This window comes from Mauremys reevesii, linkage group 4 (genome assembly GCF_016161935.1).
Source record: "Mauremys reevesii isolate NIE-2019 linkage group 4, ASM1616193v1, whole genome shotgun sequence".
Classification (NCBI taxonomy): Eukaryota; Metazoa; Chordata; order Testudines; family Geoemydidae; genus Mauremys; species Mauremys reevesii.
Window position 1 is genome coordinate 34,612,076 of NC_052626.1, and position 22,320 is coordinate 34,634,395.

The window sequence follows — 22,320 nt, forward strand, 5'->3', positions numbered from 1 at the left end:
GCTGGTACTGTCAGCAGATGTGGAAATAACACCAGAAGGACTTTCCTTAGAGTATACCCAGCCCAACCTAAATCTCTGAAATGCTGGAAATCTTGAGGGAGATTGTCCCTGCGTACAGAGGGTTTGGAGCCCCAACCTTTTCTCTTGCCCATCTCTAAAGGAGTAGGAATAGAGTACTCCTGTGCTTCCTCTAGCACAGGGACAGGAATTTTGCCTGGCTCATCCACAGGGCACTAAAGGTTTTCTGCCCTCCCCATTCCCACTTCGCACTCACAAAAGGCCATGCAAAAGCTGGCCCTGAAATGGCAGGAATCACATTTTCCCAAAATAGGAAACTGACTCATGGAAACATAGACTTGCCTGAGGTTCACACAGGAGACTTGTGACGGAGATACAAATGGAACCCTGGCTTCCTGGCCCCCAGTCCTGTGCACCACAAGAGTATCTTGGTCTAGTTTTTTCATTCAATCAGGCCAAGAACACCACCACAGCAGCCTTACTGTACATTGACACTTCTGATTCTACTGCCAAATGGAACTCTGAAAGGCCCAGGCAGTGCAAGGATACAAAAAAAAATGAGGAAAAACGTTAACTGATCTTTTTGAACCTTAAACCTTAAACAGAACTTAGGGACACATATTCAGAGTATTTTTAATTTGTCCAGAGCAGTTATTTATTTCCCTAGTTATTTTCACTGGAGGATCAAGAGAGAAAATGAATGGTTTAAAATTGACACAGTTGGGGTGCGGGAGGGGGTTCAGGGTGCGGGCTCTGAGCAGCACATACCTCAGGTGGCTCCCAGAAGTGGCCAGTAAGTCCCTGCAGCCCATAGGTGCAGGGGCAGCCAGGGGTTCTGAACATTGCCCACATGAGCCACCTCCACTTCTCCCATTGTCCGCAGTTCCTGGCCAATGGGAGCTGCACAGCCAGTGCTCGGGGTGGGGGCAGGGTGTGGAGCCTCCCTGCCTCCCACTCCCCCATGCCTAGGGGCCACAGGGACATGCCAGCCGCTTCTGGGAGCCGCACAGAGCCAGGGCAGGCAGGGAGCCTGCCTTAGCCCCGCTGTGCTGCTGACCGGACTTTTAACTGCCCAGTCAGCTGAGCTGACCGGAGCTTTTCAACTGGGTGTTCCCATGAAAAACAGGATGCTTGGAAACCCTAAGGAAGAAATGAACCTCACTCTTAAGACCAAAGGGCTTGATTTCTGCAAGTGTTGCTCCCATCAGTACTAGTAACACAAGTAATCCTGTTGTGTAAATAAGACAATTTGTACACATATTGCCCACTGTGTCTAAGTATTGAAGAACCAAAAATAGGGGTGGAAATGCTTCCAAAAAGGGTTTTCAAGGCAGTCCTAAAAGCTTCTTGCTCTCTCTCCAGCTTGGTAGGTGACTTCTAATCAGGAGTTGGGAAGTACATTAATATCACCAACTGAAGGCTATTTTCATAATAGTCTCAGAAGGTTAGAGACAAGAACAGGAAACGCAGGAATGGAATATGTTGAACTTGCCTGCAGTAATTGCAATGGCATGAGAAATGAATACCACTCTCACTCCAACCTCCTTTTGCCATCTGCTAGACTTAACTAGCAGTGACACATCCTTTTATAGAGACATCATTCAGGAGGTTATAGACAATAGAAAGTTATCCGGACTCACGTTTCCTTAAGGAAGTCCATAAATCATAGCTTTAAAATAATATGGGAACAGTGGAGCACCTTCTGGCAAGTGACTACTGTGTGCACAACATCCGCTATAGTTATTTTCTGAAACTAGTTGAGCTTAGTTGTATTTGTCTAACCTGGAAGTGACCTTTCAGATGTGGATATATATCATTTGAGGCAGAACAGGACAAAGATGTGCATTATTGCAACCTCTCCCTCCATTAATATAACCTAACAACTGGGAATCACTGGAAATAAGATCTTTAAATTCTTCATCTCATGAGCATTAAGCCTTTGAAGGTACTGCAATTTCTAAACACTTACATACACTGTCCTAGTACACAGAGATCTATCTAAGGCTGATCCAATGTTTTTGAAATCAGTCAAAGGGCTCCCACTGGACACAGAATGGGGCTCTTGGTGGCTGCTCCTGTGTCTTTCAGGCAGAAGGAGATGTGATGGCAGCTTTTGAATTCTATACCACAGAGGAGCTCTGTAACAGGGTGACAACTCACCCTGCTGGTCGTCCATGGAATTAGCTCTCCAGCCTTTGCAGCGCCCTCTGCACGCCTGAGTCTCGCCTGTCACTGGCCCCGTGTCCCTCCCGGATCCCGGTGCCCCTTTCCCTTGGGTGCTGCCCCCTGGCAGTACCCCACAGTCTCTCTGGGTCTCCCCTCCAAGGGGAATCTCCAACTCCATATCCCCACCTCGTCTCAGTCTTGGGCTACTGCCAGTCACCATCTAGCCCCTGCTCACTGGGGTGGACTGCAGTGTAAAAGCCACTCATCATAGGCAAGGGGGCGGGGCTGGATCTGCTGCCTTTGCCTACCCTGGGCTGCCCCTCTGCAACCCCAGTACCTTTCCGGCCTTTATCAAGGCCTGCAGCTCCCCAGCTCCTCTAGCCTTTCCGCAGTTCTGTTCCACTCAGATACCGTGCTCAGCTCCCAGCAGCCAGGCCATCCTCTCTCAGCAAGCTAGAGAGAGACTCTTGAACTCTGGCTAGCAGGCCTTTTGTAGGGCCATCTGCGGCCTGATTGGGGCATGGCCCTAGCTGAGGCTGTTTCCTCAATCAGCCTAGGTTCCCTACCACAGCCCTCTCCCAGGGCTGTTTTCAGCCCATCAGGGCAGGAGCAGAGTTACTGGCTCACTACAAGCTCTAAGAGAAAATATTAGCCAGAAGCAACAATGGGGATTGTGAGTGGAACTGGCTGGGAATTAGCCATTGAAAAGCTATTTCCAATACATCTCTTGCCAGCTGGGTGTGAACCTGCACTCTCTGCTTGTGTGGCCCCTTGCTGGCTGTTGGCCTTGTCAGTGTGACTTCAATGGCTCAGCCCTCCAGTTAAATCACACACAGTCTAAACACATGAAGGAACCTCTTCCGGGGTATCAAAAGTCCAATAGGGCCTATCACTGTGCCCTTGTTGGAATCTGAAGCCCTGTCTCTGGGCTTAATTCTCAGCCTCTTCTGGGCTAGCTTTACATCTGTCCCAGCCCTGTTTGGAGTACTGCCCCCAGGGCTTTCTCCCTGGAGACTTTGTCCTCAGAAGTTCTCTGGTGTCCCTTTAAGTCCCACCTTTCACTTTGGCCTCTAAACAAGTCTTATCACCTCCTCAGGGCTTAGGCCACTTCCCCAGTGGCTGGTTGGGGGACCCAGGCCCACTCACTATTCCAGGTCCCAACCCGGAGACCCTACAAGTACCAGCCACATGCTGCTTTCTTTAATAGTTGTTGCTGCTGCTGCATTTCCTGGGCTGTTTCCCACTCCATTCCATCACCTTCTTGCATTCTCTATCTGAACAGGGTCTCTCCCAGACCTCCTTGCCTGGACAATTTCTCAGTCTCTGCCTTGATTTCTCAGGGTCTTCTCTCAGGCCTCTTTGCCTGGAGAGTTTGCAACAGTCTCTTTCAGTCAGGGTTCTCTCTCCCAGGCCTCTGTGCCTGGAGAGCTTCACAGTCCTATCCCCGCTCAAGCAGGGTTGCTTCTCAGTCTCTTCACCTGTGGAGTTTCATGGCCTTCCACTCCTCCTTCACCCTTCTGGTCCCAGCCAGCAACTGCCCTGATCAGGACCTGCAGCTCCTTTTAACTGAGCCTGCTGGGCTCTGATTGGCTGCTTCTCTGCAGCCTTTCTAGGCTGTCCTGGAAAAACTACCTTCACTGCTCCTTTTCTGGGACAGAGTGTGGCAAGGCCTCCAGCAGAAGGTCATCAAAGGGCCTGGTACATCTCATCACAGTGTCCCATGACAGTGGTACATAATGGGAGATGTAATCCAACCTGGGAGTCCAGTCCAGGAAAGAGAATGGGGACATAAGACGCCTGAACTTCAACTGTCATGAGGCACCACAGCAGCTCAGGCAGACACAGTTCAATGTCACACCAAGCCAAAATTAAATGTTTCAGTACAGATCAAAAATGTCAAAGCAAAATATTTCATCATTTCCAAATGAAATTTTTCAGAATTTTTTGTTCTGCAACATTTTTTAAAACTTCTAATTTTTATCACAATTCAAGAGGAAAACACACATTGAAATATCAGAATTTTCTACAGAAATTCCAGTTTTCAACTAGCTCTAATTGTCAGAAAGCTCTGAAAGATGCCCATGTTCCAGTGGCAGGAGAAGGATCTTAGTCCTGTAAGATTAAGGTTTCTGGAAAATTCCCAGACAGCTGGGAAGAGTAAGGGTTAGAAGAAGACATGGGTCTCCTGCAGCATTCAGAGAAGCTAATCAGTAGTTCGTAGGGCTGTACTTTTAGTGGTGTTTATGTTAATAATGAAAATGCCATATATATTAACGTTCCTCATAATAAAAAAACTCCCACATGAACTTTATAGATATGATTCTCTAGTTTTGTGCTTCCTTCCCCCACTCTTACATTAAATATTTACCTGTATTTGAAAGGTGGGCTTGGCAAATACAACCATCAGCCCACCAGGACCTCCTGCAAACACCAGCAAGGGTAGATGCACATTGTAAATCAACGCACTCAACTCTGCTCTACTTTATAACTACTGAGCTGCTTAGTGAAATTTATCCTCTCTTAGACTTTCTTTATTGACAATTTCAATAAGTAATACCAATTAATTAAAAAGAAAAATTTTTTAAACACTGTATAGAAGAATATTGGGGACTTAGTCCATTGTTTTGAAGCCGGAAGGTCCTAATTATATTCTGCACAGTAAAAAACCAAGTGAAGTTCTAGCCAGTACCCAAAGCACAATGAACTTGACACAGAGCAGTTCAATGTACTGGCTTTCATGAGACTGTAATAGCTCTCGTAGCATTAGGGTGCATCTTAGTCTCTATCCAAGATGACATATTAATCCTGAGTTTCTCCCTCGCATTAATTAAAGAAATGTTAATCCCTGACCTGCGTGTGGGAGGGCCTCTTCATCAACAGTCAAATCTGTTCCAAAGGCTTTTGTATCACTGGTGGAGGATCAATAACAAGCTCAGACTGAATTATGGTAGATGGCCAGGTAGGAAAAAGGTTAACATCAAGGATAATATTTTCCCCGTCTGTTCTTTTCCCTTCAACATTCGAATAGTTAATGGTCTCCTTCAAACTCACCCCCCACATATATTTGATGATGCTCACTAATGAAGGAACTTTTTGCAGAGCAGTAGCTAGGAAACTGTTTTGAATATCAATGCCTAGGGGTGCTGAAGAGAAAGCAACAAGTGACTGCACAGCCCGTGTGACTTTTCCTTTCCCCCGCCCTCCTATTAGAGCTCCTAAGCACATCAAGGTTAAATATTAAGCACTCAAATGATGCAATAGGCTTGACAGAGTGATCTTTTTAAATAAAGGCTACAAAAAATTTAAATTAATTTCACGCTGACAAAGGATGTCAGACTGACAACCCTGCACGACAAAGTAATTCACAGAATGGATAGCATAGGTGGCATCAGAGCAACCTTCCACTACTCTGACCTGCTGATGTGCCTGAAACCTGGAGGATCACTTCTTTAGGTTAAAATGAGAGGCTCTGTATCCACAACTCATGCAGCCCGTGACTTCTCTACTCAGACTACCAAAGTGAAATTTCTCAACTTTGCGATGTGGATGACTCTATATCAGATGTAAAAGTGAATAACTAGAGCAGTTTCAACACACGGGGGAAAAAACCCATTCCTTTTTAATACAGATTGCAAAGGTGTTTGATGATGGCATTTTTTACTTAGGTGGCTGACGTTGATCGATCCTTTCAATCAATGTGTTGCTATCTAGTTTAATGTGCTGAAAGGAGAGATAATGCTGTACAGTCAGCTTCTGGAATAAGGAGATTCAACTGCCCATTCATGCAGGAGCATCTCCTTCACACATGCCAAGAAGGGGGACCATAAGCAGTGGCCATAGAAGTCTTTCTTCTTAGCCAGAAGGGATGTGTTGGACAAGAGCCATCAGCAACAAGTGAATTCTCTGTAGCTACCTCTTCCCTATAAGCAGTTTGCTAGATGAATTCTCTGAGACAAGCCAAGTGGAAACATAAGATGCCTGTTTAGTTTAAAATCCATTCTGCTCTGTTAATCCAGATATCAGTCTAAAGATATCTGGTGTTTAATTAGGTTTTTTTCTTCCTTAGTAGTAAACCTCAAGAAAATGAAAGTTCTGAATAATTAGAGAGGCATAACAAAATGTAAACAAAACTTGGGGAGAGATTAAATTAACCTCATAAAATGTTGTTCCTATTCCCACAGCTCTGCGCGCGGGGGCGGGGGGAGAAGATCAGACTATTAGTTTTTGATCATCTTCCAATTTTCTTTTCCCCAAGCATGTGGCAGTGGAATACAGGAACATGACACATACTTGCAAACAGCTTTCTCCAGCAGCTGTGTTACTTTGCTTGTATTCACAGGGGCCTGTTCAACTACAGCATGCCTAAGAATGACAAAGTTGGTAACTAGAGAACATGGCTAAGACACATATGGTGGGCACCTGACACAGTTAAGGCTTTTTCTTCCTTGTTCTAACTGGTATTTTCATTTAAATGAATGGAGAGAGAGAGAGAGAGAGAGAGAATTATATTTTACACCTTAAAGATCTCTAGGGAGAAATGTTACACTGAGATCCAAAGGCTATGAGGAGAAATCATAATTCCAGTTGTGGAGTTGAAAGGGACCTAAACGCCCTTTTGGGAATATAAGAACATGCTAAAGAAAGAGATATTTCACAACACTATTCAATCCTCCCACATGAATTTTCGAAATGAAGAGTTACCAGTGGGTGCAGTGGCTATATTACATATAAGGAAAAGATAGTGTTCACCGAAACACTGTAAAGAACATTTGGGGTTCAACTATGAAATCTTTCCAGTGTGTATATCATAAATATAGTAACAGATGATGATACCAGTAGAAGCAAATAGACAATATTGCATAAAATGAGTGGGGAAAAGGGAATACTGTCCAGGATCCCAAGAGAAATAAGATAGCCAATATCTTTGCGATGAGTCAAGGATGTGTTTGAAGCATCTCTTGCCTAACTTGGATGTGACTTTTTACAGAAACTGCTGCTGTGTATAATGTCTGATGGTGCTGCACAACCTGTGGCTGTTCTGGTGTTTGCGTGCTGTGATGGACTCAGACCAGAAGGGTATAAAAGAGTAGCGGAAGGCAAATATATCAGCCTCAGGATGAGCAGGTCCCTGTTCCCTGGGTAGCCAAACAAAGGCTACTCCAGGACAATCAAGACACCTGATGCCAATTAATCAGTTAAGGTAGTTAGGCTAATGCAGGCACCTGACTCCAATTAACTGGAAAAGGGTCAGTTAAGGCCGTTAGGCTAATGGAGACAGCTGGAACTAATCAAGGTCCCACTCATAGTGCTTAAAAGCTCTCCTTCCAGTGCCCTCAAGAAAGCCCAGGTGGAAGGAGCTGGAGGAGAGGAAATGTTGCTGAATCCTAAGGTAAGGGTGCAGCTAGGAAAAGGGGACCATGGGGAAGTGGCCTAGGGAATCAAAGCAGCACCAGTGGTGAAGGGGAAGCCGCCAACAGCTGCTGCTGCTGCTATTAGGGTCCCTGTGCTGGAACCTGGAGTAGAGACTTGGCCTGGGTTCCTCCCACCCCCTTGCTCTACCGCAACACTCTGAGAATGGGAAGCAGGCCTAGGTCTAGGCAGGAGGCAGGACTGCACCTACTAAACTCTAAGAAACAAAAAAGACTGTGGGGTATTTCCCCTTCCCACCTCCCATACTGGTTTGTGATGAAAGTAGCTCAATAAAGCTGAGACCTTTGCCGCTACACAAATAAAGGGAGGTCACATTGAGGCCTTAGTGAGCTTCTGAGGCCACTGAATCTGCCTGGAAGTGCAGGACCCACCAATACAGGCTCAGAACTTTGTCACAGTGCCTATTAGCTATGAAATATTTTTTTAATAAACGTTTTGGAAAGTGAAAACCCAGAATGGTTCCATTTGATCATAAAATTCAGCCAGATGGTAGGATGAACAGGGATCGTATTTCTGACAGATATCAAACTTATTCAGAGAGGACTTTTTCACTAAATGGCACACATCCCATTGCATACAAGTCCTATTGTATGCATATTGTCAGGTTATACATATCATGAAAACTCATATTCACAAGATAATCCAAGGACCTCTGACTCAGTGATGGCACCAAAAAATGCTGGACACCCTTAACTTTCTCCCTTTTTAATGCTGTTTGTAGGGAAGCATATTAACTAAAAGATTTGGTTTTGACTGCACCTCCATTGGGGAAGTCAATATCCCCTTTCTCTGTGGCTTGCAAGTAAATTCTATACCTAGCCCTGTGTACTCAGAAGCACCAATAGAGATCCACATGAGGAAAGGGAACAAAAACAGCAGGTGCCAGTGTTGATGGACCTGCTTGCTTCTTTTGATGCTAGCATCAACCTGTTGATAGTACTCAACCACTTACTAGACATATACAATGTTTTTGTGCATGGGATGTGAGTTACTAAACAAGCTGTTTCCCAAGTCCTGTTGGGGAGAAACCTGCTATTGAGGCAGTTAATCAAACAAGAGAGACCAAAATAGGTGAGAGAGCCCCTTTCTAGATAGCACAATACACACAAACAGAATTAATTCGTGTCAGTTTAACAAGATACATTGAAAGTACAGGAAGCTAAAGGGATACTGCTTATATCTTTCTCTCCCCCACCCCCAGCCAAGGGAAGGAACTCAGTATGTTTAAATCTTGGCTTCATGCACCTAGTAAAATCTAATATGCTTCTTTATACAAAACAGAAAACGGAAACCTTTAAAAATATCTGAAAAATTTTCCCTGGTTTACTTATGGTTTACAATCTCTGTTCCCTTCTTCCACTTACATTCTCCCTCTGAGGGGCTCAAAGCCTCAATAACTAGTTTAGATCATACTGTTGAACCTTCTTCCAACACCAGTATTCCATGCAGACACCGATGTCAGATTTCTAAGTGGCAGCTGTTGTCTGGGGCCCCAAAGATCAGCTTCCCAGGGAAGGAGAAATCAGCTACATGGAGCCTGGGTATAGCCTAAGTTTAACTTCTTTAATTTACACAAATACACTAGACATGTAATGTATATAGGGAAATCCCTTAAAATATTTTTCTATACAATCTGTTTATATACCAAATATGCTTTTGAAACTAACATCACATTATGCTGCCATCCCATGAGAATAGCTGTCTACATATTTCTGTCACAAGCTCTAATGGTTACATTACCATCTTATCTTTTATTTTGTTCTTAAAACCTAGAAATATGCAACAGTGAATGCCTATCTAGGAATTTATTGTATTCTCATAATCCCACACAGAAGGCTTCCAGGGCTACACTGATTCTAGATTTTTTGTACTCCATTTCAGCTGAATATACAATGTTATTTAGAAAGATATTCTTCAGATTAATTTGAACTGCATTTATTTTATATTTTGAGCAGGAGTTTGCCCTCTTTCTCACTGGCACACTTACCTATTCATTAAACAGTTTTGCCTAATGCAACTGCCCTTACTCATGTCCTTGCCCCCTACATTTCTAGGCAGCTAACTAAACAAAGGTGGGTGCTAGATAATAAGCCCAGATAATAATCTGCAAGAATTTACTTTCTGAGTGAGGGTAATCAAATCTCATGTTACAGAATACAAGTATCTTAGCTTCATAGGTTTGGAAGAATTGTTTTGTCCCAGCACAGCATTGTATAATTGGCATGGAAATGGGGTTTCACAGCCTACTTTAGATTTGGGTAATAACTACTGTTAGAGGCAGGGTATTAAATCTCGTGGAACTTCATCTGGTCTGATTTGGTCAAATTGTCTGTTCCTGTGGATTAGACCACATCCCTATACACAGTATCATCCATGAGATGACCCAAAGATAGTCAGTTGGAGGTGAGATAATCTGACTTCCCCTCTCCCGCACCCTACAAAAAACACCCCTCCACACATGCACACACAAAGCTTAGTGTAAAAGAGAGCCAAAAGGTCATGTCCCCCAAAGTACAAAAGATGTACATAAGATACAAGTTCAAGAGAGAGGCTGCCAGACTTTCTAGACCTTGTCATAAGATCATCAAAGATGAGAGGGTATTGAGAAAATGTGAGGGTGAAAAAGGTACCTTCGACTGACCATTGATGGTTTCCAAGGGGGAAGATGAAGAACTGGAAAGTGATTCTTTCTTGCCCTTTTTCTTACACAGCATGGTACTCCAGTAGTTCTGGCTGCTTTTCTGAAAAAAAAGGTCAGAAACCAGCATGCTCAAGTGAGATCAAGTTTGTCCTGGAATGTGTTCAACCTATCCTGGAATATCGATGGGCTATGTTCAATGGGATTGGAAGTTTGGTTAAATGTCTAACTCTTTTGAGTAGTGCTAGGTGGAAAATGTATTTGTGGACATTTTTGGAAAAAATATATTGTTTTCACTAATTTTCAGTGGAAAATTTTGATATAAAACTTGCAGCTGAAATCTGCCAAAACTCCAAAAAAACTGACAGAAAATTGTAATTTTTTTGTTTTCCAATGGAAAAAATGGGAGAAAAGCATACACTTTTCAGAAACATTTTCATTTATTCAAAAACATCAGTTTTCTATGAAAAATGGTTTTGACAGCCACAAACTCTTTCACAAGATTTGGTATATCCTGTTTCTGATCAGTTTCTGATTTATTTACATAGCACTATAGGTGTACATGGCATTTGATAGACATAGATGACAAGGTTTTATATTAACAGTCAGTTATAAGATACCAATGTAAATAAAGGTGGAGCTGAGCCTTCTTTTCAACCGTGATGGGAGTTTCAAATTTAATTTGGTGGGAGCAGAATCAAGCCTGAGCTCTTTAATTTAAAATGAGATCACAGCAGTATTCTCATTGTATTTACACAAAGTCAAAATCCCCTTGTGAATGTTCCAACAATTGTGATTTTGACCTTGACAGAAAGGTTCAGTCTGAGTTTTGGGTAAAAAAGCTGGAAAGCCCCTATAGTAGTGCCACTAAAAAGATACCAGTTTTACCTGTGATAAATAAATGCAGTTATCTTGCTACCAATGCTTGGAGTATCTCCTTGCACTTCCCTATCCTATGTATTTTTCTCAGACAATTAGTAAGTTTCAAAGGCCAACACTGTATTTTAGTTAAAGGGATTGTCCATCACTGTCATAAACAGATAGTTAAGGGTTAATGCCTCTTTTACCTGTAAAGGGTTAAGAAGTTCACTTAGCCTAGCTGACACCTGACCAGAGGAACCAATGGGGGAACAAGATGTTTCAAAAGGAAGGAGAGAAGTTTCCTTTGTTTAGTCAGTTTTCAGTTTCAGCCACAATGAAAAAGATCAAGGAACCAGCCTCTTATCAGAGTAGTAAGTTTTAGAAAGGGATAAATAGGTTTTTGTTTATTTTCTTTGTAACTTGTCTTGGTACCATTAAGGGAATTATGAAATTTGGGTATTCTTGTGTGTATTAAGATTTTTGCCCAGGGGAACATCCTGTGTTTTCTATCTGTTGTCTGTGAGGTCAGTTGTATGCCGTCTCCCAGAGGTTTTTTTCTTTTTCCTTTCTTTTCTTTAATTAAAAGCCTTCTTTTTAAGAACCTAATTGATTTTTCCTTGTTTTAAGATCCAAGGGGATTGGATCTGGACTCACCAGGAATTGGTGGGGGGAAAGGAGGGGGGGATGGTTAAATTCTCCTTGTGTTAAGATCCAAGGGGTTGGATCGGTGTTCACCAGGGACTTGGTGAGGAAGTCTCTCAAGGCTACCCAGGGAGGGGAAGGTTTTGGGGGGAAAGAGGGTGTTCCAGACACTGAGGAATCTGGATGGTGGCAGCAAGATCAGATCTAAGCTGGTAATTGAGCTTAGAGTTTCTCATGCAGGTCCCCCACATCTGTACCCTAAAGTTCAGAGTGGGGAAGGAACCTTGACAATCAAGTTATAAAAATATCACATTTCATAACAGATGTCCAAAATTATCCAATTATCATTTTTATCACCAATGTAGTCTGGATATTTTATCTACTCTTTTTTTATTGCTCTCAGCAGAGTATTTTCAATAGCAATATAACATCACTTCACGGAGTAAACATTAATCCTCTGAACAGGCACTCAGCAGTATTTAAGGTGTGCTTCATTTTCAAATTTTTTCATGAAAACTCTCATTTTGGTTTGCATCCATTCATGGATATTGCTCTTTCTTAGCACTTTTCAATAATGGCACTGTCAGGGTATCCCACACTTGGCAATGGAAGTACCAGTTGTACCTGCCAGCAGGTAGGGGATCTTGGGAGACAACTACTGCACTTGTGGGGTGCAAAATAAACTTTATTAAGAAAATGCAAAAACAGGGAACATTCAATAGCGAGGGGTATGGGGTTTGTTAAGGTAGACAATTGGGGAGGGGTTTCTTTTAGTAAATAGTATAGGGGGTTTCAATAGTGGGGTACAATACAGTGGGGTACTATACAGTTGGTAACCAATTAACACTGAAGTATAAATGTAACAGGTAGCTAACAATTTTTATGTAAAGGGTGTGTCACAGCAGCATATAACCAACTAACAGTTAAGGGTAAAATGTGTTAAATAACCAGAGAAAAAGGGTAACCAATGGGGTTTTATGCTAGACTTTAGCAATACAATTGAGGTTTGGCAGCAGTAGGAGCGGGGTGAACACGTGAGGGAAGGAATTAAGAGAGAGAGAGGAGATGGAGCAGAGACCAAAGGCAGAGGCACTGCGGAGGGAGATTTAAACTCAGGGAGACACAGAGAACAAACAGGCTGTAAGTTTAAGAGACTGTGAAAGCCCCGGGGGGGGGGGGCACGGAGAAAACAGGGGAAACACAATTATACAGAACACAGCAAGGTCTTTATCTGTGATCTAACTTAACCAAGACTACACAAATTAGCAAGTAACAAAACACAATACAACAATTCTCTAAGCCTAACTTACTGAGTACAATGCAAACAATTTTCTAAACCTAACTTAACCACAGCTATGCAAAATGAAATTACAACTTATCTAGACTAATGGCTAAACCTAACCTAATGGGTGCACCTTATATTAGGGGTAGTTTCAGAGGGCAGAGTGGTGTGTGCCCAGGATACAGCTCCAAGGGGGGTGGGGTTAAGGTGGTGATTGCAGCAGTGGGAGCAGCGGCACAGGCTTATTTTTTAGCAGCAAAGGCGCTGCAGAGCAAGAAACAGATTACAGATACAGACCAAGGAGTTAGCTTGGGTCTGTCTGCTGCGGAAACAAGGCCAGCAGCTAGGACAGGGGGAGTTTGCAAGAGGGAGTTCTTACCAATCCCCAGGACAGCAGCAAGCACAGAGACAGGAACAGCAGCAGCATCGGAGGATGGAGAGAGGACTCGATTCACTTACAGAGATCTCCAGGCAAAATTCGTTGTTCGTGGGAGGGGAGTTTAAAAATGGGTGTATGCTCAAAAACAAACGAGAGCGGGGAGAGGGCCCCCCAAAGACCCCTAGCTGATCAGACCAGGTGGCAAAGCAAGGACCTTCTCCAGGGGTCTGATCAGAAAATGTCTGGTTTTAAAGGCAAACTCAGGCAGTTTCCCGCCAGTAACTCTGATTGGTTCCCCTTAATACAGGGGAGGAGAGGAGACTGGGAAAAACTGCAGGTGAGCACAGAACATGTCTGGGCAAGTTCTGAGTCACAGGTATGACTCATATGCTGAGCTATTTTGGCCACTTCAGGTCTTGCATTTTTGGGCAGCGCCCCCTACACCGAGCCGGGTCTGAACAAAGAAGCTAGACAAAGGAGCAAGAAGCCCCCTCCCTGAGCAGAGCAATGGCTCCAGTCAGTCTGCACAAGCCATTCCCATAAGCAGGGCCAGGCTGTGACTTTAGTTAGCACCATGGCCGGGAGGGGCGGCCACACAGGACAAACAGAAAGGAGAGGGGAAAAAAGGAATGCAGCAGGGGGACAGCTGTAACAGACACCAGTATAAAAGCAAGAAATTATATTTAAGAGGAGAGAGACACTTTCACTGCTAGGATCAGCAGCATTCCACCTTCCATGTGTAAAGAATGATTTTTAGGATGTTGAGTTTTCAGAGGGGAAAAATAACAAAATAATGTTCTATACCTCAGTATTTAATCTATAATACATGACTGGGAGCTAATCCTTTTGGGCTTATCAACACACCATTAACTAAATTATCAGATACATTCATTTACCTGATCCATTAAAAAAATTTTCTTTTTAACAAAAAGATATTGCATAACTCAGCATTTAAAAAAAAAATTCACATACATTAAACTCATAAAGTTTTCCATACCCGCAATAGACAAATCTGAAAAGGATGAGATGGTTTAATTTAGTTTGACAAAATGTCCAAAAGTTTTGGGACAATATTTTCAAGATTGGGCTCTGAAGTAAGGCACCCACAGTGAGGCATTTAAAGCACTGCAGGAAATGTAGCCAAACATCTTCCATGCATTTACTTTTCAATTTAATATACATAGTTTAATTGTTTTGCAAACCTTTACTCCATGTTGTCCTTAAAGCCCTACACTATACTTAATTTTGAACTTAATTATTTTTACTCATCATTAGATTTCCAGCACCAAAAAGAACTATACCACTTTACAGTTAAAAATAGAGAGACATGGTTCCTGTCGAAGATATTACAACCTAATGATAATGAATTATGCATGATTAAATTCCTGCAAAGCTCAAACCATAATCCCTAGCTTCAAGTACCCTAACCATAGGAACCATAACCCTAGCTACAAGTACTGTATCCATAGGAACACTAGATCAAGTAACCTAAGCACAGAAATCCAAACTCAAAAATCCCTACCCATAGGAACTCTAACCCTAGCTACAAGTACCCTACCTATAGGAACCCTAACACTAGGGTGGGGAGTCCTACCCATAGAAACCCTAACCCTAGGATGTAGATCCCTTCCCGTAGGAATCCTAACCCTGCTCCAAGTACCATACTGTGACATACTGTACCTAAAATAGTAACTTTGATACTCATCTGTATCATACATCATTTGGATATAGTTAGAATATTTAGTATAAAGGATGCCTTGTAAGATACCATATAAAAGGGACATTGGCATCATGAGACCCTGCCACCGAGCCTGAAGACAACAAGAATGCTGGGAAGAAAGACTTTGACCTGACCTGAGGAGATTGGTCCCAGTCTGAGAAGGAAATTTAGCCTGTGTATTAAGAACTGAGTTGTGTGTAACATTTATTAGGGTGAGGAAAACTGCTTGATTCAAATCTTGCTTAGTCTGATAAAGTTTAGAATTTAGACTGTGATTTGACTTTTATTTGTTTCATAACCATCTTTGTCCTATATGCCTACCACTTATAAGCACTTAAAATCTATCTTTTTGCAGTTAATAAACTTATCTTAATGTTTTATTCTTAACAGTGAGTTTGTCTAAAGTGTGTAGGGAATCTGCTCAGATTACAAAGGCTGGTGCATGTCCACTATTATTTGACAATGTGGTGAACTAATTAATGAGCTTGCATTGTTCCGGAGAAGGTCTTGAGCAGTGTAAGATAGTATATTTCTGGGGTGCAAGGCTGGGGGGGGGGGAGATTTGCTGGCGTCTCCCTCTGTACAGTTCATGAGTGGCTTGGAGAGCATTCATGCAACTTAGCTGGGTGTGCTCTGCATACTGGTGGCTGAGTGATGATAGTATCTGGAGGGATTTGCTGATTGTCATTAGTGAGAGACACCCCAGGCTGGACATTTAAGGGAGCACACTGGTCCCACAGTTACAGGTTGTACCCGGGGTATCCCATCACACTTACCCATAGAAACACCAATCCAAGGGTGGTGAACCCTACCCATAGGAACCCTAACCCTAGAGTGGGGAGCCCTTCCCATCAAAACCCTAACCCTAGTTCCAAGTACCCTATGCACAGAAACCCTAACCCTAGGGTGGGGAGCTCTACCCATCGGAACCATAGCCCTAAGGAGGGGAGTCCTACCCATAGGAATCCTAGTTCTAAGTACCCTTAACATAGGAACTCTAACCCTAGCTGCAAGAACCCTACCCACAGGATCCCTAACCCATTGGTGGGGAGCCCTATCCCTAGGATCCCTATCCCTAGAACCAAGTACCCTACCCTTAGGAACCTTAACCCAAGGTCTGGCAGTCCTATCTATAGGAACCCTAACCCTAGTTTGAAGTACCCTACCCGTTGGAACCCTAACCCTATGTTGGGGAGCCCTAACATAGGAACCCTAATGCTGGCTCCAAGCACCATTAGGAACCTTAACCCTACCACAAAATATCATACCCACAGGAATCCTAACCATATGTCTGGGAGCCCTACTAATAGAAATCCTAATCCTAGCTCCAAGTACCCTGAACGTAGAAACTGTAACCCTAGCTGCCAGAATCCTACCCAAAGGACCCTAGCCCTAGGGAGAGAAGCCCTACCCATAGGAACCCTGATTTTAGGGCAGGGATCCCTATCCCTAAACCCTATTCCTAACACCAAGCTTTTTACTTTAAAACCCTAACTCTAGTGCGGGGAGCCCTACCCATAAGAACTGCAGCTCTAGTTCCAAGTACTTTCTCCATAGGAACTCCAACCTTAGGACTGGAAATTGTACCCATAGGAAACTTAGCCCTAGCTCTAAGTACGTTAACCCTGGCTCCAAGTACTGTACCCATAGGAACCCTAACTCTAGGGTGCGGAGTCCTATTGGAATCCTAACTGTAGCTCCAAATACACTACTCACAGGAACCCTAACCCAAGTTCCAACCCTAAATCCTCATTTGGAAACCAATTTTCCATATTGTTGATCAACCAGTAGAATAATTTAAAATCCATGGAAATTGCTGGGTGCTCAGCACTTCCTAAAATTATATTTCTGTTTAGATGTATTTCACTGCACTTGGAAGCCTCACTATAGGCTATCATCTTTGAAATTCTTGACCTCCGTGCTTACTGAAAGCATGTTTGATTTACAGTAGTCACTTGGGTCAGTAGAACAGGGCTGAAGACTATGTTAGATAAAGCTTTTTATGAGTTTTCTGCTACTTTGTGATTTCAATCTAGCTGGAAATAAGATGCCCCTATCAAATTATTTTTCATCTACAGAGTTCCTAAGGGCAGAGCCTCAGGGCAAAGACAAAGAATGGGGAAAAAACAAGATTATTCTCCTCCCCTCCCCAAATGCTAACACATTTTGGTTCAAGTTTGATCTAATCCAGTCCATACCTAGGTCAAGAGCAGTTGCAGAATCTTCTTTTCATGGGCTCTGATTTGGAAAGAAATACTATGAGCAAGATTTGTTTCAACATTATCATTTGTTCTGGAAAAAATATATATATATTGTTTTTGCACTGTTTTCTGTTTAGTTTTGTTGTACTTCATTCTGCTCTATCAAAATTCATTACTCTTTATTATTTTTTTCTGCCCTAACAAGAGGACTTGACTTTTTCATGGTTCGATGAAAACATTTTATCAATGTGTGTGGGTGGCCTGAATAGAAAATACTTGTCCATTTCTAGTGGAATTGCCCCCCATACCCTACCCCAGCTGTAGTTCAAACAAGGACAGTTCCTGTGGCCACTAGGTGTCCTCTTTTTGACAGCTAATGATGAAAAGCAGTCTTGAATCTTGATTTCCTCTCCAGACTGTGGAGAGGTGATGGTCTGGGTTAGGGGGTTGACACTGAACACAAGATAAGTGGCACTGACTGGCAACAGCAGAAATACGTGGTCATGACTCCTGTTAATCTAGCTAAAACACAAAATAGAAAAGAATTGGACATTTCTCTAAAAGAATTACAACACTACACTCGCTTGGAAAGACAGTTTAACCAACTATCCTGAACTGGGAGATTTGCTGCTCAGCTCTTCACATTTGTATATCCTTCTTACGTAAAGGAAAACTAAGTCAACTGAGATCACAATGTGGTTGTAGTCCTACCACCAGTTTCATCAGTATAGAAACTGTACTAATCTACATAAAAGTGTAAGTTATAACTCAGAGTTTGAATTGAATTAAACACCCAGAAATTTGGGTTATTATATAAATTATCCAAAGTGGTGTGGAGTGGCCTGGGATATGGGAAATCCAGGTACAAGTATTAGCTTTGTCTGACTGACACCAGAGTTCTCACCAGATCACTCCAAGTCAGGTGTTCTCTCTTTCAACCAAAAACCTTCCCAGTGAAAATTACATGGGAACTGATATGTCTCCACAAATTGTTTCAGCTTCAGTGAAAGTTCCAAACAGATCTATGGTTCAGAAATTATATACAGTTATGATAAGTGCTACAGAAAACCTTAAGATAGATGTGCTGGATGAGATTTTCAGTTATGCGCAATTCTACTTCTACTAAAGTAAATAGTAAAATTCCCATTGATTTCAATAGGAGCAATAGGCCAATGCTGAGTGGTTTTGTAAATCTCACCCTTTAAATATTATTACGGGCATAGGGTCCGAATTATAAAGGTATTTAGGTGCCTAAAGATGCAGATATGCACCTAGTGGGATTTTCAAAAATGCTTACATGAGCTAAGCACCTAACTCTTATTGACTTTAAATTTGTCTGCTGATTTAGAAAATAGTTGCTTCAATTGTTTATCATTCAGTTTGACCCAGTGCATGTTAACTAGCCAATATTTACCGCAAGATTTCAGTTAGTTAAACTGAGTTTCTGAAGCCAAAACAAGAGCTTAAAATAAGTCTTTATGCAAGTCCATTGTTACCTCTTAACTAAAAACAACAAAGAACTATTTGTTACTCCATAGTTGTGGCTGCATTAAGTTGTTCACTAAAAAACTTTAAGACATAGGGATGTCTAGCATTTTTTTCTTATCTTCAGATATTTTATTTAACAGAACAATGCAAGACAAATTATTTTGAAATTTAAATGAAGCTGCTGGGACTGGTTACTCCCTATGAATACAAAATGTAATCAGAGAACTGTAGATAGGAAATAAAATAATTTTAAAAAATTACCAAATCCCTATTGTACTAAAATCCTTTGGTTAAGAGAGTATGCAAAATAAGACAATTTAAAGGATAGATACTGGCTCAAGATGAATCAAGTGAGAAATGTTTCATTTCCAGAATAGCCTCTTGGGATCCAGCATTTTTTGATTCACTTTAACTCACTCTAAATCAAAGGAAAAGGTACATTACAAAACATTATCTGATCTGTGAATCATAGCGGGTGAAAAGTATGATTTTTTAAAATGGGAATCAAGAAAGGAGACAAAGGTTGGAATACTTTAAGAATGGATATCTGAATGGTGCTGAAGTGGTGAGAATGGAATGGTCCTCAGATATGTTGGCACAAATTAAAAATGGTGCAAAACCTATAAAGTTAATACAAGCAGCTTGATATAGGCAATGCCATAAACGGTGACTATTCAGTTCCTCATCCTTTGTTAGACTATTTCTGAACAGAAGACAGGATCTACTACAATATGCTAGCTGTATTGTAACTCTTCCGGATGTAGTAGAGGTATATATTCTAGCTCTCATGATATTTTAAAATGAATTTAGTGCTTGCAAATAGAGCCAATCTGACAACCCAGTGACTTAGAAGCCTCTGTTTATTCACAGAGCAGGTACAATATGGGCAGCATACTGCTGGCCTGCCACGTTCAGCTATGAAAGTACTCCCCTTGGGTTCTCGTCAATATACGCAAATCAGGGGTTATGTGGGTTTGGGGTTGGGGAGGCAAGTGAAGGAAGAGACATGCAAGAGAGAGGATATGGTAGAAAAACTTATCTAATTAGCTGCAATAAACAAGTTATACTAAAATAAATGTCTATAAATCTTGGAAAAAATTGATGCTAAGTTAGATTCTCAGTTAGTGTAAAACAGACTGGCCACCTGAAGAAGCTGCCATACAGCTGAGCTGCTGATACCGTTTGAATGTTTGATGCACATATGCACCTCAAAGACCATGCCAACACTGTCATACCATAGTCTGACATCGCATACTGATACTCTGCCCTAAGACATTTTTAATGTGCCTATCTCAGCAATATATTACTCTAGGTGTAACCATTGTATCTAATGTTAGCTGTTACAAACAGTAATGAATTGAACCACAGAGAGGTGCAAAACAGCACAACAAACTTCAGCAGTAGATCATTTATCTTACTGGCCTCAGCAGAATTGCAGGTGGTCTTATTTCCACAAGAGCACACTGCTCTTAAGGAGTTTTTCTGTGTCATTAGCCTTATGCAGGCTTCCTCTCCTGTTAGATATTCAAGTGGATTATAGTTCCTTTCATCCCTCTTTCACAAAACAGAATTATTACCATATGGTCCACACTAGGCGAAAATCTTCCCATTCCCCATTCCTATTTGTGTTTTCTTTCATTTTCTTAAGATAAGTACCTGGCAATGGGTCCTGTTCTGTGCTTATCTCACTTTCTTTTATGGTGGGGGAAGGGAATAGAGAGAAAACAAATGGTAGAGCAATCGGTAGTACTTAGTGCTTTTCTCTACCACAGAACACCTTATAAGAGACTGGGGCTACTATAAGACATTCTTAGCATTCCCCTTTAACTTTCCAGGAAGACAGCGAATGGCAGAACATGTCAGTTCTTTGGGTCCCTACAGAGAACCCAATTTGTATGACCACTGGCAGATTTGGGCAGAATCTACCCAATGCACTAGCCTCATTGTTTAAAAAATATATATATCTGTGTGCTCCTGGAGAGCAGAAAAACAGCTTTCTAGAATAGGGCTTAAAGAGGTCAGCTAAGACCAGAACAAAGGAGAAAACATTGTTTCAAAGGCTATGTCTATCAGGGATCAATTCATCGGGTCTAGTGTAGACAAGATAAATCGATCCTCGATCACTCTGCCATCGACTCCTGTACTCCACTGTGGCGAGAGGCGGAAGTGGAGTCGACGGGAGCAGCGGCAGTTGACTCGTGCCCTGAGGATGTGTAGTAATTCGACCTAAGATACGTCGACTTCAGCTACGCTATTCTCATAGCTGAAGTTGCTTATCTTAGGTTGATCCCTCCCCCCTCAGTGTAGACTAGGCCAAATGGTGTGTGGGGCGGGGGGGATTTAGTCTGATTTGAATTTAAACAAAGAAAAGAGAGCAGTGAGCTGAGCTTTTCCACCAACAGTTTACAACCACTGCATCTTTCCTGCTTTCTAGCAGCAACTAGGTTAAGTAATGAATATTCTCTTAGCTGCTCTATTCTATTCCTGTCAACAAGCTCTCGCCCACAGCATATTGCTAGATCAAAAGAGAAGTTTCCTCTGTTTCTCACTATCTCCTTTTATGTGGTCAGGACACCTGGTGGACAGTTGCTAATCAAACATACTCAGCCTTCAATTGTTACTCTTTACATTTTCACTTGTCCTGCCTGCAAATATTGGGAATGTCCTTTTAATCATCTGTCTGTAGCAGAATAGGGAAACAGACCTTATATTGTGGGTTTAGGGCCAGATCCACAAGGCTACTTAGGTGTTGCAATACTGAGGATCTTGGTAACTAACTTTTGGATGCCTTGAAAATTACAGGAATGCCACCATGATCCACAAAGCCTGAATTAGGTGCCTAGACTCCTTGTACAATGAACTGAGTGCTGTCTAAACTAGCAAATGGGAGATGCAGATGACAGTGGTATGTGCTAAGCCCCACCCCTCTCATGGAGATAGGGCCTAAGTATGGGTTGCAAGGAGGTGCCTACCTCTGCTTACTGATTTGTGAATGGGAACTCATTGCCTAGAGTCAGACAGCTTAGACGTCTACGGTATTTCTTGTTGGAATGAATTAGGCACATGCGTCACTCCACACAACAGCCAGAGGAGGGGGAGAAAGAGAAAATGCCCACTGATAACTTTCAGCCCAGCAGTTAGAGCGCTTCCCTGGGATGTGGGAAACCCACATTTAAGCCCTCCTTCTCCAGAGAGGGAGAAGAGATTGGAACAGGGATCTATCAGGAGTGTGGTCTAATCACTGAGTACATGTGATGTGTGGGTCCCCTCAGTCTCTTCCTATTCAAATCCTCCCCCACCTCTGACCAGATTTTAAAAGGGACCCAATCCAGTAGGCAGCCTTTGAGCATGTCCACTGGACTGAGTCCTGCACATGACTTAAGTGGCCAAATGCCTATTTTTCCCAGGCAGTGCACATATTCAGAAGCAGAAACATAGGCCCCGCCAGAACTTTTACCTTGAAAATTTAGGCGCCAAGTGAGTTTAGGCACCTAC

The 22,320-nt window shown here is 42.4% G+C and overlaps 1 long non-coding RNA gene across 1 annotated transcript in view; it reads right to left on the reverse strand.

The window, feature by feature from the left end:
- The window catches only part of LOC120403533, a 33,214-nt gene extending 22,856 nt beyond the window's left edge, over nucleotides 1-10,358 (reverse strand). The window contains exon 1 of the long non-coding RNA XR_005597575.1: nucleotides 10,245-10,358. This is a non-coding gene — a long non-coding RNA (uncharacterized LOC120403533). The remainder of the gene's footprint in view (nucleotides 1-10,244) is intronic.
- Nucleotides 10,359-22,320: the final 11,962 nt, after the last annotated feature.